General features: G+C 48.6%; 1 long non-coding RNA gene across 1 annotated transcript in view; it reads left to right on the forward strand.

Annotated features, from left to right (window-relative positions):
* Positions 1 to 280: 280 nt before the first annotated feature.
* The window catches only part of LOC137452508 (uncharacterized), a 251,908-nt gene continuing 234,935 nt past the window's right edge, over positions 281 to 17,253 (forward strand). Inside the window, exon 1 of the long non-coding RNA XR_010990099.1 lies at positions 281 to 312. This is a non-coding gene — a long non-coding RNA (uncharacterized lncRNA). The remainder of the gene's footprint in view (positions 313 to 17,253) is intronic.

Raw genomic sequence — 17,253 nt, forward strand, 5'->3', positions numbered from 1 at the left:
TGTTGGGAAGAATTTCTTCCTCACCTCCAGCCTAAACCTCCCCTGGCACAGCTTGAGACTGTGTCCTCTTGTTCTGGTGCTGGTTGCCTGGGAAAAGAGACCAACCCCCACCTGGCTACAACTCCCAGGCAGAGTAAGCAGAGCAAGGCAACCACCGGGTAGGAGCAGGCAGAACAAGGCAAGCATAGTCTCCTCCCATCCCAGCTGTGGTCACTTTGCCCTCCCCACCCACTCTCCTATTTAATCCCACTCACGAGAGGCAGAAGCCCTAAGCTGAGCCCATCTGGGCTGAGGATCCTCCTCTCATCCCTGGTGAGTGCCCCTGGTGCACACTGGGTGCTGGTGGTGGTGACAACAAAGGCTGGGGGGCCTGCTGGCCCCCCGGCTGTTAGGGCCAACATTGCTGACTACTCTAATATCATCTCTGGGTGCTTGCTGGGCCTCCTCACTGGGGCTGAGCTCCTCTGAGTGGTGTCTTGGCTGGCTGAGGGTCTTGCCCCCAGCTCTGGGATGAGTGTGAAAATGGTGGTGGTGGAGCAGGAGGGCAGGGGATGATGGTGGAGGCATGGGGGCTAAACTAGATGACCTTTAGAGGCCAATTCCAACTGTGGTGATTCTATGATTCTAGGATCTAGTTCCAACCCCCTTGCTGTGGGCAGGAACACCTTCCATTACACCAAGTAAGCATCTTTAAGGGCTGTTCTTTTTTTGTTACTCTACAGAAAAATCAAAATATAAGATAGTAGCTATGTTCACAGAATCACAGGAACATTCAGGTTGGGAAAGACCCTCAGCATCACCCAGCCTAACCCAGAACCCTACTCTTCAAAGTTCACCTCTAAGCTGTGTTTCCAAGCACACATCCCAACAAGCTTTAAAGACATCCAGGGTTGGCGACTCCTCCACCTCCCTGGGCAGCACATTTCAATCCCTGACTACTCTTGCTGGGGAAAAAATTTGTTCCTAATCTCCAGTCTAAACCTACCTAGCGGCAGCTTGAAGCCATTCCCTCTCGTTCTATCAAAAATTACCAGCACCAACCTCTCCACTACAACTACCAGAAAGGAGGTAGAGAGCAATGAGATCTCCCCTCAGCCTCCTCTTTTCAATCTAACCATCCCCAGCTCCCTCAGTCACACTTCATAAGTCTTACTTTCCAGATCCTTCCCCAGCTTCCTTGCCTTCCTCTGCACTGTCTCCAGCACTCAGCTCCATCAGATGAACTGAAGGATTTTGGATTAGAAGCCACCTTATATGGCAAAGAAGGTCTTCTGTATGTTGACATAAGCCATGAAATGATTACATGAAATTCAAGAGTGAATAAAAATCATTTGCAGAAGAACCCTTTAAAATTCCACTGAATTTGTGGAAGGGGTTTGGCTGCTCTCTTTTGCTGAGCAACATCATTGAAGTCTTTGCCTGAAGTGCAGGTAGTGGAAGCACTGAAGTGAACATAACTCAAAGACAAGTGGTCTTACCAAGATATTAAAGTATGTCATTCCAGAGAGAAAATTTTGTAGCCTGACTCAATGCATTTTGATTCAGAAAAAGGGTAGGAAGGCTCCTCTGGGAGAGTTGGGCTGGATGATCTTCAGAGGCCCTTTCACAGAATCAGCCAGGTTGGAGGTCATCAAGTCCAACCTATTACCTAATACCTAACACCTCCTGACAACTAAACCATGGCTCCGAGTGCCACATCCAATCCTCTGTGGAACACCTCCAGTGATGGTGACTCCACCACCTCCCTGGGCAGCACATTCCAAATGACAATTACTCTTTCTGGCAAGAACTTTCTCCTCACCTCCAGCCTAAACCTCCTCCCCTGGCACAGCTGGAGACTGTGTCCTCTTGTTCTGATGCTGGGTGCCTGGCAGAAGAGATCAACCCCCACCTGGCTACAACCTCCCTTCAGGTAGCTGTAGAGAATAATAATGTCTTTTCTGTGCCTCCTCTTCTCCAGGCTAAGCAACCCCAGCTCCCTCAGCCTCTCCTCACAGGTCTGTTCTCCAGACCCACTCCAGCTCTGTTGCCCTTCTCTGGACACCTTCCAGCAACTCAACATCTTTCCTAAGCTGAGGAGCCCAGAACTGGACACAGGACTCAAGGTGTGGCCTAAGCAGTGCTGAGTCTAGGGCAGAATGACTTCCCTGCTCCTGCTGACCACACTGTTCCTGATACAGGCCAGGATGCCTTATGGTGGTGGAGTCCCCATCACTGGAGGTGTTTAAAAACAGCCTGGATGAGGCACTTAATGCCATGGTTTAGATTAGATGGTGTTGGGTGATAGCTTGGACTTGATGATCTCTGAGGTCCTTTTGCAACCTGGTGAATTGTATTCTCTTCTCTTCAATTCCCAGCAGTGAGCAGATGAGATAACTGCATATCTACACGGACTATCCAATTCTGGATGTGGAATTAGTTGTGGACTTGGATTCTAGTCTTCTCTGGAGACATTCAAGACTCCTCTGGATGGATTCCCATGCAACCTTCACTAGATTCTATGCTCCTGCTCTGGCAGGGGGGTTGGACTCAATGATCTCTGGAGCTCCCTTCCAGCCACTAACATCCTGTGACAGAGCAAACTTCAGTTCAGGTCTTTTTTTCCTGTGATCCCATCAGGCTGATAGTGCAGGGTGCTCCCACAATCTACATCATCAATACTCTTACCAAGACCATTTCCAGTGTAATCAGCAGCTCTCCACTTAGAGAAGCAAATAAACCATTTCTAGCTCAGAAAGCTGATGGGGATTTAACTTGCATTGCCCCACTAACAAAGTTACAGCTTCAGCAGAGTCAGTTTTTAATGATTATTTTACTGCTTCTCCACAGAAAATTACTGGTGCAGAAATATGTTGAATGCAAGACATGGAAAACTGCTCCAAGAATAAACTTCTTCAGAGACAGAAGGCCAGAGAACAGTTATAGGATGGTCAAACTGTACTGTGCTACTCTTCCCTGACTGACAACTCAAGCTGGTACTTACTATTATGTTACTATAAGACTTAGAAGTCTATTAGAGACCAGGATCCCTCTGCACAAACACAAGCCAAGAAGGGAGGCCCCATCCAAAGAGTTTTCAAACTAAGTAGACGAGACAACAGATGGAGTGAGGCAGATGGTTGGAGGTTGGGGGTGGCAAAATGAAGCCCAGAGATGATATTAGGCAGTGGTTTTAAAACTCTATGAGTTTAATGATCATCAGATGCCTTGAACACATCATGGGAGGGGGAATAAAAAAGGAGGATTTTAATTTGAATTCTGAGGAATTATAAGGAAGATCATAGAATTGTTAGGGACCTCAAGGATCAGCAAGGTCCAACCCCCCTGCCATGGGCATGGACACTTCACACTACAGCAGGTTGCTCACAGCCACATCCAGCCTGGCCTTCAAAACCTCCAGGGATAAGGCTTCCACCTGGGCAACCTGTTCCAGTCTCTCACCACCCTCATGGGCAACAACTTCTTCCTAACATCCAACATGAATCCACCCATTTCTAGTTATTTTTCCATTCCCCCCAGTCCTGTCCCTCCCAGACACCCTCAAAAGTCCCTCCCCAGCTTTCTTGGAGCCCCCTTCAGGTACTGGAAGGCCACAATTAGGTCTCCTGGGAGCCTTCTCCTCTTCAGACTGCACAACCCCAACTCCCTCAGTCTGTCCTCAGAAGCTCCAGCCCTCTGTTCATCCTTGTGGCTCTGCTGTGGATACCTTCCAGCACCTCCAGATCCTTCCTGTAATAGAGGCTCCAGAACTGCACACAGAGCTCCAGCTGTGGTCTCAGCAGAATGGGAGAATCCCCTCCCTGGCCCTGCTGGCCTCGCTTCTCTTGCTGCAGCCCAGGCTCTGCTTGGCTCTCTGGGCTGCAAGTGCTCACTGCTGGCTCCTCTTGAGCTTCTCCTTCACCTGCACCTCCAGGTCCTTCTCTTCAGAGCTGCTCTCAAGCCAGTCCCTGCCCAGTCTATATGATCCTTGAGGTCTCTTCCAACCTTAGTGATACTGTGATACTATATCGTTGTTTAACATTGTCCCAACCCAGCTGCAGGACCTTGCACTTGGTCTTCTTGTACCTCATGAGGTTGTCGTGGGCTCGCCTCTGCAGCCTGTCAACCTAACTGCTGATTGTTGTTTGTTCCTAGGGGGTGGAGCAGTCATCTCTCAGGGTATTCAGTGGGTGTTAAAGATATTCTGCATTATCTTTTAAGGCCCAGCTCATTCACTGGAAGGCCTGAAGATATTCTGCCTATGGCTTTTTGCTCTACTTAACTATTAAAACAATCCAACTCCATCAGCTCTGTATTGTTGCTGAAGTAAACTTTCACCACTCTGTGAGCTTTTGGCAGATGAGGAAGTAGATAATACCAATCTCATTTTCAAATCTTCAGCTGTATGAGGGGAAGACAGGACACAGCTTTTTGAAACACAGGGATGATGTGCCTGCCATGAAAAGAAGTGGAGAAGGTTAGAACTGCTACACTCTAAAGGGTCACAGGAACCTTGGAAGCACTCTTCAGAAATTCATAGGTTGGAAAGGACCTTAAAGATCATTCACTTCCAACACCCCTGCCATGGGTAGGGACACCTCCCACCAGACCAGGCTGATCAAGGCCTCATCCAACCTGGCCTTGGGCACCTTCAGGGAAAGGACATCCATGACCTCCCCAGGCAACCTGTTCCAGTGTCTCACCACCCTCACCGTAAGGACTTTCTTCCTAATGCCCAGGGTATACCAACCCTCCTCAAGCTTTAATCCATTCCCTATCATTACACTTTGTTGTAGCCCCTTTCAGGTACGGAAAGAAGTCTGACCTGGGGTTCAGGCTTGTATAAAAATGGAACTTTTTCTAGTCACAGGATTCAACTCAATGGTAGCCTCATTGAAGAATTCTCTTCAGAAGGCGGCTTGTTATTCCTATGAAGTGAAACTATTTGTGAGGAACAGTTTGATGCAGCTCCTTCCTTTGTGATGCTAATTACTCCTGCAAGGAAGCCACACAGACAGAAAGGGCTGCATCCACTTTCAGGCACAAAACCTGCAAAGTGAGGAAACACTTTTCATCAATTATGCTAAGACTGCATATTTTTGTTGGAAGTACATCCCCACTCTGATACCAGCCACAAAACCATGCTACAAGGTGTTAAAAAGTACCCTCAGCAGTTCTGAAACGCAACTCTGCCTACACACATCTGGAAATGTCAGCCTCCTGACCATAGTTTAATGGCCATGGTGGTGTTAGGTTGAAGGTTGGACTGCATGATCCTAAAGGTCTCTTCCAATCAAGACAATCCCACAGGCACTCAAAACTGGTTAGGCCACACCTTGAGTCCTGTGTGCAGTTCTTGGCCCCTCAGTTTAGGAAAGATGTTGAGTTGCTGGAAGGTGTCCAAAGAAGGGCAACAAAGCTGGGGAGGGGTCTGGAGCACAGCCCAGTGAGGAGAGGCTGAGGGAGCTGGGGCTGCTTTGCCTGGAGAAGAGGAGGCTCAGGGGAGACCTCATTGCTGTCTGCAACTACATGGGGGTTGATCTCTTCTCCCAGGCAACCAGCACCAGAACAAGAGGACACAGTCTCAAGCTGCACCAGGGGAGGTTTAGGTTGGAGGTGAGGAAGAAATTCTTCCCAGAAATAGTGATTGGCCATTGGAATGTGCTGCCCAGGGAGGTGGTGGAGTCACCATCCCTGGAGGTGTTTAGGAAGAGCCTGGATGAGGCACTTGGTGCCATGGTTGAGTTGATTAGATGGTGCTGGGTGATAGGTTGGACTCGATGATCTCAAAGGTCTCTTCTAGCCTGGTCTGATCTATTCTCTTCTATTCTTTTCTACTCTACTCTAACACGAGGAAGAGCTTCTTTCCTGTAAGGGTGACCAAACCCTGGAGCAGGCTGCCCAGAGAGGTTGTGCAGTCTCCTTGTCTGGAGCCTTTCAAGGCCTGTCTGGATGTGTTCCTGTGTGCCCTGTGCTGGGTTCTCTGCTCCTGCTCTGGCAGGGGGCTTGGACTGGAAGATCTCCAGTGATGCCTAACATTCTGTGTGATCCTGTAATAAATATATGGAAATGAAGGTGTTTGAGACATTCATTTCAATGAGAAAAGTAAAACTGAAACGCAAACCCAAAGCTCCTCTGCTGGTGTGCACTTCTGAGTGCTTGTTGAGTTCTCACTGTGGTTATATCTCATTATTGCACAGAGAACTTCTTCAAATTCATGCTTATTTATATGATTCAAGCATGACTTCAGACAGAATTCTGAAGTCTGGGACTTGATTCAGTGCTTTAACTTCAACATTATTTGATTTCCAGCACTACTTTTGACAGTTCAACAAAAAAAAAAAAAAAAAGGGAAAGAAACAAAGAAAGAATATTGGAATGAATTTTATTTTGAAGTACACCTTTATAAAATGAGGGCCACAAAGATGATCCAAGGGCTGGAACATTTCTGCTGTGAGGATAGACTGAAGGACCTTGGGTTGTTCAGCTTAGAGAATAGAATTAACCAGGTTGGAAAAGACTTTTGAGATCACCAAGTCCAACCTATCAACCAGCACCATCTGATCAACTCAACCATGGCACCAAGTGCCTCATCCAGGCTATTCTTAAGCACCTCCAGGGATGGTGACTCCACCGTGGGCAGCACATCCCAATGGCCAATCTCTCTTGCTGGGAAGAATTTCTTCCTCACCTCCAACCTAAACCTCCCCTGGCACAGCTTGAGACTGTGTCCTCCTGTTCTGTCACAGGTTTCCTGGCAGAAGAGACCAACCCCCACCTGGCTACAACCTCTCTTCAGGGAGTTGTAGACAGCAAGAAGGTCTCCCCTGAGCCTCCTCTTCTCCAGGCTGAGCAACCCCAGCTCCCTCAGCCTCTCCTCACAGGGCTGTGCTCCAGACCCCTCCCCAGTTTTGTTGCTCCTCTCTGGACATGTTCAAGTGTCTCAATATCCTTCTTAGAATGATGAGCCCAGAACTGGACACAAGACTCAAGGTGTGGCCTGACCAGTGCTGAGCACAGGGCAAAATGACTTTCCTGCTCCTGCTGACCACACTGTTTCTAATGCAGGCCAGGATGCCCTTGGCCTTCTTGGCCACCTGGGCACACTGCTGCCTCATCTTCAGCCTACTATCAACCAATACCCCCAGGTCCCTTTCTGCCTGGCTGCTCTCAGCCACTCTGACCCCAGCCTGTAGCACTGCCTGGGGTTTCTGTGGCCAATATGTAGAACCTGGCACTTGGATGTGTTCAATCTCCTGCCCTTGGCCTCTGCCCATCTGTCCAGCCTGGCAAGGTCTCTCTGCAGAGCTCTCCTACACTCTCACAGATCAAGTCCTGCCCCCAGCTTGCTGTCATCTGCAAATTTACTGATGATGGTCTCAGTGCCCTCATCCAGGTCATCAATAAAGATATTGAACAGGCTGGGGCCCAGCACTGATCCCTGGGGGACACCACTGGTGCCTGGCCGCCAGCTGGATGTGGCACCATTCACCACCACTCTCTGGGCTCAGCCTCCAAACCAGTTCCTAACCCAGCTCAGGCTGCTGCTGTCCAAGGCGCAGGCTGACAGCTTGGCCAGGAGCTTGCTGTTGGGGAAGCCTTTAGAGGACCTTATAGCTGCCTTCCAGTACCTGAAGGGATCCTACAGGAAGGCTGAAGAGAGACTTTCATAGCAGTTGGAGAAGGGGGAATGGTTTTAAGCTGAGGGACGGTAGGTTTAGACTGGATTTTAGGAGGGTGGTGACACTCTGGAATAGGCTGCCCAGGGAAGTTGTGAATGCCTCCCACCTAGGGGGTGTTCAAGGCCAGACTGGACAAGGCCTTGAGCAATCAAGTACAGTGGAGAAGCATCCCTGTCCAAAGAAGGGAGGTTGGAGTAGATGATCTCTCAGGTCTCTTCCTTCCTGTGCCACTCCATGGTGATGGTTCTCTGAGGAAAATCTGTCTTCACAGCTTTTATGCAACCCATATTATTTAATCAGCAGTATCTAGGAGTGTTGTGATTCCACCTAGATCTAAAGCTTTCTCTCCCAGTCTCATGCTCTCCATTTGATTCTGGAGATCAATATTGGTAATTATTCATTTCACTGCTGTAAGACTCGTGGCTGCACTTTGCTACACTTGTGGTGGTTTAGGCTGGGTGCTGGCCCGGATGCCACTGCACAGAACACACCTGGGAGGTCCCTACGGGTGGGCCCAGCCCAGGGGGTGGTCACAGGCAGGTATTCCATCCCATAATGCCCTGCTCCCCTATAAAATGCCCACGCGGGGTCTTCACTTCCTCTTTCGTCCCCAGCTGCAGCCTAGGTAAAATGGCCTGAGCCGCCTCCCTTGGGCCTGCCCAGGCCCGAGGCTGGGTTGGGGGGGAGGAAAGAGCCCTGGGGGGGGGATTTGGGTGTACCCCCAGGTGGGGATGGGATGTCCTTGGGCATGTTCTGGGATTTCTCTCTTTGTCATGGTGCTTGTGGTTCTCTGTAAAGCTTTCATTGGTGTTTGTTCTTAAATTGTTTTTCTATTTAAACTTTCCATCACTTTTGCAATCCCTTTGTCTGAGTCGTTGTTTCTGCCCTGTGGAGGGGAGGGGGTTTGCCCCAACCCATTACAACTCTTCAAATGGTTCAGAAATGCTTTGAAATTAAGTGAAGGACAAAAGGCAACTGGATGGAGAAAAGCAAGAAGAGAAAGCTCTGAAGAGACCTCATTGTGGCCTTCCAGTATCTGAAGGGGGCTACAAGAAAGCTGGGAAGTACTTTTTAGGGTGTCAGGGAGTGATAGGACCAAGGAGAATGGAACAAAACTAGCAATGGGTAGATTCAGATTGAATGGATCCAAGCTAGAGGAGGGGAGATCTAGATTAGACATTAGGAAGAAGTTGTTCCCCATGAGGGTGGTGAAAGCCTGTCACAGGTTGCCCAGGGAGGTGGTGGAAGCCTCATGCCTGGAGGTTTTGAAGGCCAGGCTGGATGTGGCTGTGAGCAACCTGCTGTAGTGTGAGGTGTCCCTGCCCATGGCAGGGGGTTGGAACTGGCTGAGCCTTGAGGTCCCTTCCAACCCTCACAATTCAGAGATTCTATGAAACAAAGAGTTAAAAGAAGTGATGAGCTAATACTGCCAGTGTGCTAAGCAGCAATCTTAGCACAAGAGCATGATACTGTCAAGTGCATTTGCTGTTGTTGAGCTGGTATCATGTTCAGGGAAAGAAAAGACATATTTAGCTTGTATTTGACATGACAGACAAAAAGGAATCAGAAAAGAGAGAGAAAATAAAGGCTGATGTCAAAAGGGGAGCAAAAGACAGGAATAGAATGTGCAGCAGGATCCTGGCTAGGCTTGAGCACTACAAAGGACACCAAGTCAACATTCATGACTCATCTCTTTCGCTAATGAAATGGTTTGTGGCATTAGTGGCAAAGGGAATGAGGTAAGTGAGGGAGTAATCTGTCATAATATGAGCTAAAAAAAACAAACATGGAAGGAAAGGAAAGGAACTAGAATCAAATATGCACAGCAAATTTGGCAGTTTCTCAAGACACTTCCATGAAAGCATTCCAGGCAACTGAAGGAGTTATCCACTGCAGTATGTAAGTATAAAACCTGTCATGAGATAGAAATATTTTTCTATATCCAAAGCAACTTTCTGGCTGGTTATAGAATCACAGAATTGTCAGGGTTGGAAGGGACCTCAAGGCTCAGCCAGTCCCAACCCCTCTGCCATGGGCAGGGACACCTCACACTACAGCAGGTTGCTCACAGCCACATCCAGCCTGGCTGCAAACACCTCCAGGCAGGAGGCTTCCACCACCTCCCTGGGCAACCTGTGCCAGGCTCTCACCACCCTCATGGGCAACAACTTCCTCCTAACATAGAATCAGATGTTTTGAGGTTCAACAAAGCCAAGTGCTGGGTCCTGCATTTGGGCCACAACAGCCCCAGGCAACATTTGCAGGCTTGGGGCAGAGCAGATGGAAAGTTCTGCAGCAGAAAAGGACTTGGAGGTGCTGGCTGACATCTGGCTGAACATGAGCCAGCAGTTTGGTCAGGTGGTCAAGAAGGCCAATGGCATCCTAATATCCAATCTCAATATACCCATTTCTAGTTTTGTTCCATTCCCCCCAATCCTATCACTCCCTGACACCCTACAAAGTCCCTCCCCAGCATTCACATAGCCCCTTCAGATCCTGGAAGGCCACAATTAGGTCTCCTCAGAGCCTTCTCTTCTCCAGACTGGACAACCCCGACTCCCTCAGTCCATCCTCGTAGGAGACAGCAGCTCCAGCCCTCTGCTCCTCCTCCTGGCCCCTCTGTGGACACCTTCCAGCACCTCCAGATCCTTCCTGCAACAGAGGCTCCAGAACTGGCCCCAGAGCTGCAGCTGTGGTCTCAGCAGAGTGGAGCAGAGGGGCAGAATCCCCTCCCTGGCCCTGCTGGCCACACTTCTCTTGCTGCAGCCCAGGCTCTGCTTGGCTCTCTGGGCTGCAAGTGCTCACTGCTGGCTCCTCTTGAGCTTCTCATCCCCCAGCACCCTGAGGTCCTTTTGTTTGGGGCTGCTCTCCAGCCAGCCCCTGCCCAGCCTGTATTAGTGCTTGGGATTGCCCTGAGCCAGCTGCAGGACCTTGCCCTTGCTCTTGTTGAACCTCCTGAGTTTGTCATGGGCTCAGCTCTGCAGCCTGTCCAGATCCCTCTGGATGACAACAGTTACTGTAGCTGTGCCTACTTTTAGCCATAGCTAAAGTATGAGAGAAAAAAACAAAGGCAGCCAAACCCTTGAGTTCCTGTACTATTAAAAATAATTCCATATTCATTTTTTTCCCTTCTGCTTTGATAAAGGATGTATGAGAAAATAGATTTGGCTATTAAAGATCCCTTTATATTCTATTTCATTAATATAGCCATTATCAACCCTTTCAATTTGAGAGGATTCTGATATTTTTTTTGTTCCTATACTTGATAGGAATTCATAAATCATTAATTTAATGTGAAATAAAGAAGAAGAATGTCTGTCTTTCTTAGCATTTTGATTGTGAACTGAGTTATACTCAGAGGAATGCACAGCTCACAATTTAACACTAGAAAATAATCCCTAATTAAACTGCTTTTAGAAATCACAGAATTGAAGAATCATAGAATTGTCAGGGTTGGAAGGGACCTCAAGGCTCAGCCAGTCCCAACTCCCATGCCATGGGCAGGGACACCTCACACCACAGCAGGTTGCTCACAGCTACATCCAGCCTGGCTGCAAACACCTCCAGGCAGGAGGCTTCCACCACCTCCCTGGGCAACCTGTGCCAGGCTCTCACCACCCTCATGGGCAACAACTTCTTCCTAACAGCCAATCTGAATCCTCCCACTTCTTGTTTTTATTCCATTCCTCCTGGTCCTATCATTACCTGGCACCCTAAAAAGTCCCTCCACAGAATCCCAGCTCACAGATTCCCAGAAGATTAGGGGTTGGGAAGGACCTCAAAAAGTCACCCTGTCCAACCCCCTTGACAGGGCAGGATCACTTAGAGTAGGTCACACAAGAACACATCCAAGTGGGTTTTCAATGTCTCCAGAGGTGACTCCACAAACTCTCTGGGCTGCCTATTCCAGTGCTCTGCCACCTTCACAGTGAAAAAGCTTTTTCCTTGTCAATAGGACACTAAAATGCTCATAATGAGCCAGCAGTGTGCCCAGGTGGCCAAGAAGGCCAATGACATCCTGGCTTGCATCAGGAATAGTGGTGGCCAGCAGGAGGAGGGAAGTCATTCCGCCCTGGACTCAGCACTGGTTAGGCCACACCTTGAGTCCTATGTCCAGTTCTGGGCTCCTCAGTTTAGGAAAGATGTTGAGTTGCTGGAAGGTGTCCAGAGAAGGGCAACAAAGCTGGGGAGGGGTCTGGAGCACAGCCCTGTGAGGAGAGGCTGAGGGAGCTGGGGTTGCTTAGCCTGGAGAAGAGGAGGCTCAGGGGAGACCTTCTTGCTCTCTCCAACTCCCTGAAGGGAGGTTGTAGCCAGGTGGGTGTTGGTCTCTTCTCCCAGGCACCCAGCACCAGCACAAGAGGACACAGTCTCAAGCTGTGCCAGGGGAGGTGTGGGCTCGAGGTGGGGATTAAGTTCTTCCCAGAGAGAGTTGTTAGCCATTGGAATGTGCTGCCCAGGGAGGTGGTGGAGTCACCATCCCTAGAGGTGTTCCAGAGCAGATTGGACGTGGCACTTGGTGCCATGGTCTAGTCATGGGGTCTGTTGGTGACAGGTTGGACTCAATGATCTTTGAGGAGTCACCATCATTGGAGGTGTTCAGGAGGAGACTTGGTGGGGTGCTTGGTGCCATGGTTTAGTTTTTTAGGTGGGTTGGATTGGTTGATAGGTTGGACATGATGATCTTGAAGGTGTCTTCCAACCTGGCCTATTCTATTCTATTCTAACCTTGGTGATTCTGTGATAATGAACTTTTTTCTGTTATATTCTGTACTATTCTTCCTTGGATGAAAATAAGGGAAAAAAGCCCTCATAAGTAGATTAACTTACTCATTGCCATCCAATCTAATTTTTGGTGGCTACTATAAATTACATTAGCAATATTGATTGATCACTGAGTGCAAAACCAGACTCCTCCATAGCATGTAGTGCAAGCACATGAAATATCTGCATAAGCTGATTAACTGAACATCAGCATGGCCCTTGCACTGCAGGGGCTGTTTAATCAGTAACTTATTCATCAATGTCATTAAAAGATGAATTTTATTTGAACATGCCTGTGAGAGACATAGCAGAAGGTTTGCAGAATCAGGGAATCACAGAATGTTAGGGGCTGGAAGGGACCTCCAAAGCTCATTCAGTCCAACCCCCCTGCCAGAGCAGATCACACAGGAACACATCCAGGTGGGGTTTGGACTATCTCCAGAGAGGGAGAATCCACAACCCCCCATGGCAGCCTGCTCCAGGGCTCTGTCACCCTAACAGGGAAAAAAATATCCCCTCCACTTTCCAAGGAATTTGCTATGCCTCAGTATCCACCACTGCCCCTTGTACTGGCATTGGGCAGCATCCAGCAGAGCCTGGCTCCAGCCTCTGGACACTCACCCTGCACATCTTTATCATCATGAATGAGGTCACCCTCAGGCTCCTCCTCTCCAAGCTACAGATCCTTCAGCTCCCTCAGGCTCTCCTCATAAGGAAGATGTTCCACTCCCTTCAGCATTTTTGTGTCTCTGTGCTGGAATCTTTCAAGATGGACCTCAGGGGAATTCTTGAACTGAGGGGCCCAGAACCAGCCACAATATTCCAGATGCAGCCTCACCAGGGCAGAGTAGAGGGGGAGGAGAACCTCTGCTACTAACCACACCACTGAGACAAATAGTTTTCAAGCAAATGGAGAAATTCCTTTTAACTTCAGTAGGCTGCACCAGGATCTAGGAGGGCAAAGACAAAAAAGAAAGGAGACAGGGCAACAGACTGGAGAGGCTTAGTTGAGTGTCAGGATACAGCATGAAATATCTTTTCAGTTCGATATGGATCCACTTTGAACCACACAGAGAGCAACAATACCATTGTGAAAGGTTTGTGGTGATAAATGCACATTGCTGAGATGTTTGGGTTGAATGTTCACACTCAAATCAAACCATGCTGAAAAAAATCTTAGTGCTTTTTGAACTAATATTAGCTCTTAGAATGTTTATTTCCTGACTTAGAACCACAGAACCAACCAGGTTGGAAAACACCTCGGAGATCATCAAGTCCAACCTATTACCCAACACCTAACACCTCATGACAACTAAACCATGGCTCCAAGTGCCACATCCAAGCCTTTCTTGGACAGCTCCAGGGATGGGGACTCCACCACCTCCCTGGGCAGCACATCCCAATGGCCAATCTCTCTTGCTGGGAAGAACTTTCTCCTCACCTCCAGCCTAAACCTCCCCTGGCACAGCTTGAGACTGTGTCCTCTTGTTCTGGTGCTGGGTGCCCGGAAGAAGAGACCAACCCCCACCTGGCTACAACCTCCCTTCAGGTAGTTGTAGAGAGCAATGAGGTCTCCCTTGAGCCTCCTCTTTTCCAGGCTAAAGAACTCCATCTCCCTCAGCCTCATTGAATTCCATTGCACATTGCAGTCTTGCTCATAAATACAGCTTTCATTTGCTTCCAACTGAGCTGGGCTGGCAAATTTAATGTTGAGGGGGGGGGAAGAAATTTCAACCCACCACAGCTCCCACCCAGCTTAGTGTCACCTCCAAACTTACCGAGGGAGCACTCAATCCTCTTGCTCAGATCAGTGAGAAAGATGTTCAAGAGAACTGGCCCCAGTGTCACAGTCATGTGCATGACAAAGAGAAAGAATCATGGTCTGTCTAGTACCCAGCTGCGGAGAAATGGTTTCTAGAGTCTTGTAGAGACTTTGGCTTAGCCTGGAAGAACTAAACTATGCTGATGTCCTTAGACATGGAGACACAACATGGCTTAAAGTAAAGGGGATTTTAAGGGCTGTGTGTTCTCCAAGGCACCTAAAATACTTCTCTCTGTAGAAGCAAAAGAAACAACATTTTCTGTCCTCATTCTCTCTTCACTTTGCAAACTTGCTGAGGTATGGATGAGATGAAGTGTGAGAACCTGATGGGAGATGCATGTGTCCAGTTCTGGGCTCCACAATTTAGGAAGGACATTGAGACACTGGAACACGTCCAGGGAAGGGTAAGGAGGCTGGGGAGAGGTCTGGAGCACAGCCCTGTGAGGAGAGGCTGAGGGAGCTGGGGTTGCTTAGCCTGGAGAAGAGGAGGCTCAGGGGAGACCTTATTGCTCTCTACAACTCCCTGAAGGGAGGTTGTAGCCAGGTAGGGCTTGGTCTCTTTTCCCAGGCAACCAGCACCCCAACAAGAGGACACAGCCCCAAGCTGTGCCAGGGGAAGTTTAGGCTGGAGGTGAGGAGAAAGTTCTTCCCAGCAAGAGAGATTGGCCATTGGGATGTGCTGCCCAGGGAGGTGGTGGAGTCACCATCCCTGGAGGTGTTCAAAAAAGGCTTGGATGTGGCACTTGGAGCTATGGTTTAGTTGTGAGGAGGTGTTAGGTATTAGGCAATGGGTTGGACTTGATGATCTCTGAGGCCTTTTCCAACCTGGTTGATTCTGTGATTCTATGAAAGCAGTTTGAGTGGTGCAGTGATTTCAGAAGCCTTGCTGGTTTGTTTTGGTTTTGTTACTGTTGTTATTATCTCATTGTGATGCTTTATCACAATTAAGCAGCATGCTGTTGCTACTTATGGATCCAGTCTGAGCATCATATGGAAGGACACTGAAGTTCCTGGGTCCTAATCAGCCACATCTTATGGTGCTCACTGCTCTGCAGTGGTAAAACCTGCAGCCAGCAATCAAAAAAGAGGAATGATCACATCAAGAACAAAGCATCCCAGGGAGAGAATTAATGTCACAATAATTACATGGTTCACAGTGGAGGCTGTGTGGTTATTAGCAGTTCTAGGGAAGCTAATTAAGCAAGTCAAAATTCTTTTTAAACTAGTTTAGTCAAGAGAAAAGGTGTTCCCTTGGCTCTGAGGGTGGAGAAATGGTGATAGCTACATCAGGAAGGAAGGAAGGGAGGAAGGGAGAGAGGGAGGGAGGAAAGGAAGGAAGGAAGGAAGGAGGTGAGGGAGGGAGGAAGGAAGGAAGGAGGTGAGGGAGGTAGGTAAAGTAGGAGGGAAGGAAGGAGGGAAAGAGGGAAGAAAGGAGGGAAGGAAGGGAGGGAGGGAGGGAGGAAGGAAGGGAGGGAAGGAGGGAAGGAAGGAGGGAAGAAAGAGAGGAAGGAAGAGAGGGAGGAAGGAAGGAGGGAAGGAGGGAAAGAGGCTGGCTCTCTAGTAGGTTGGTTCTGAGCTGAGCTACCTACAATTAAAAAAGTACTGGCTAGTGGAATGTGCTGGGTTCTAGAGGGGATTGGATGTGGCACTTGGAGCCATGGTTTAGTTAGTCATGAAGTATTGGGTGGTAGGTTGGGCTTGATGATGGCTGAGGTCTTTTCCAACCTTATTGATTCTCTGATTCTATGATTCTAAGAGGAGGAAGCTGTTGGTAACCCCCTGGTTTCTATGATTCTAACAAAGTTCTTTGGAGGCAGCCTCTCTGCCTTGCCTGACTCACTCAGAGATGCCAAACTACAACATAGCAGAATCTGTCGTGGAATGGAGAGGAAAACAGTGCTTAAGCTCATCCCAGCCACCAGAATCAATTCCCAAATGAATCACCTTGAAGTCAACAAAACCTCCTGAACTATTTGCAGCCCTGTGTGCCACCCCTCCCCTCCTCCCTCTCCCAACACGCTGCTAGTTTGCTACTGGGAGCAGAAAAAAGCCCCAGTGGCTCGCTCATGAATGTCTGCCTGAATGCCAGCATTGACTGTGCTTCATTGTGATTCAGGAGGTAGAATGGGGTCGCTGGGTTTTCCTTTCAGCCCAGCCTCCCAGCACACACAGAGCTGCTGCCTCTGGAGACAGTGTGGTTCTCACCTATTGTATCTGCTGCCATTGTGAGACCATAATCTGTCTGCAGTCCTCACTTTTAATTTGTTTCTTCTTTTCTCTTCCTTTTCCAAGTGGGTGGTAGGTTGCCTAGCAGGGCAAGATGGCTGGGAGATTCCACTGAAATCCTCTTGTGCTGCTCCGGTGGTAGAATAACAGAAATCCCCCAGTGAAAGGTGCTCTTCTAGAATGTGATAGAGGCAGGGCTCAGAGTTTGTGCTGTTCTGCTCTCATAATGTCAGCCAGTGGCTCATTAGAACAGTCGTAACAATTCACTTCTGAAATTCAGCACAAAACCTTTGCAGTTCCAGTGCCTTGAAAGCTTATTTCAGGGTTGTTTTTTTTTTTTTGCCAAAGAAGAATTTTGTGTTCTGGCTTTACCTAAATTTCAAACTCCTACCAGTGCAAACTGATCACTGCTAAAGAAGAAACACTACAAGATCTCAGAACATTAAGGATGTCTTTAAGATACAAACTACAGAATTAACCAGGTTGGAAAAGACCTCAGAGATCATCCAGTACAACTTCTCACCCAACACCATCTAATCAACTCAACCATGGCACCAAGTGCCTCAGCCAGGCTCTTCCTAAACACCTCCAGGGATGGGGACTCCACCATCTCCCTGGGCAGCACATCCCAATGGCAAATCTCTCTTTCTATGAAGAACTTATTGCTGACATGCAGCCTGAACCTCCCCTGGCACAGCTTGAGACTGTGTCCTCTTGTGCTGGTGCTGGGTGCCTGGGAGAAAAGACCAACCCCCACCTGGCTACAACCTCGCTTCAGGGAGT

The sequence above is a fragment of the Melanerpes formicivorus genome, unplaced genomic scaffold, assembly GCF_026170545.1.
Source record: "Melanerpes formicivorus ecotype bairdi unplaced genomic scaffold, bMelFor1.0.p_v2 SCAF_55, whole genome shotgun sequence".
Taxonomy (NCBI): domain Eukaryota; kingdom Metazoa; phylum Chordata; class Aves; order Piciformes; family Picidae; genus Melanerpes; species Melanerpes formicivorus.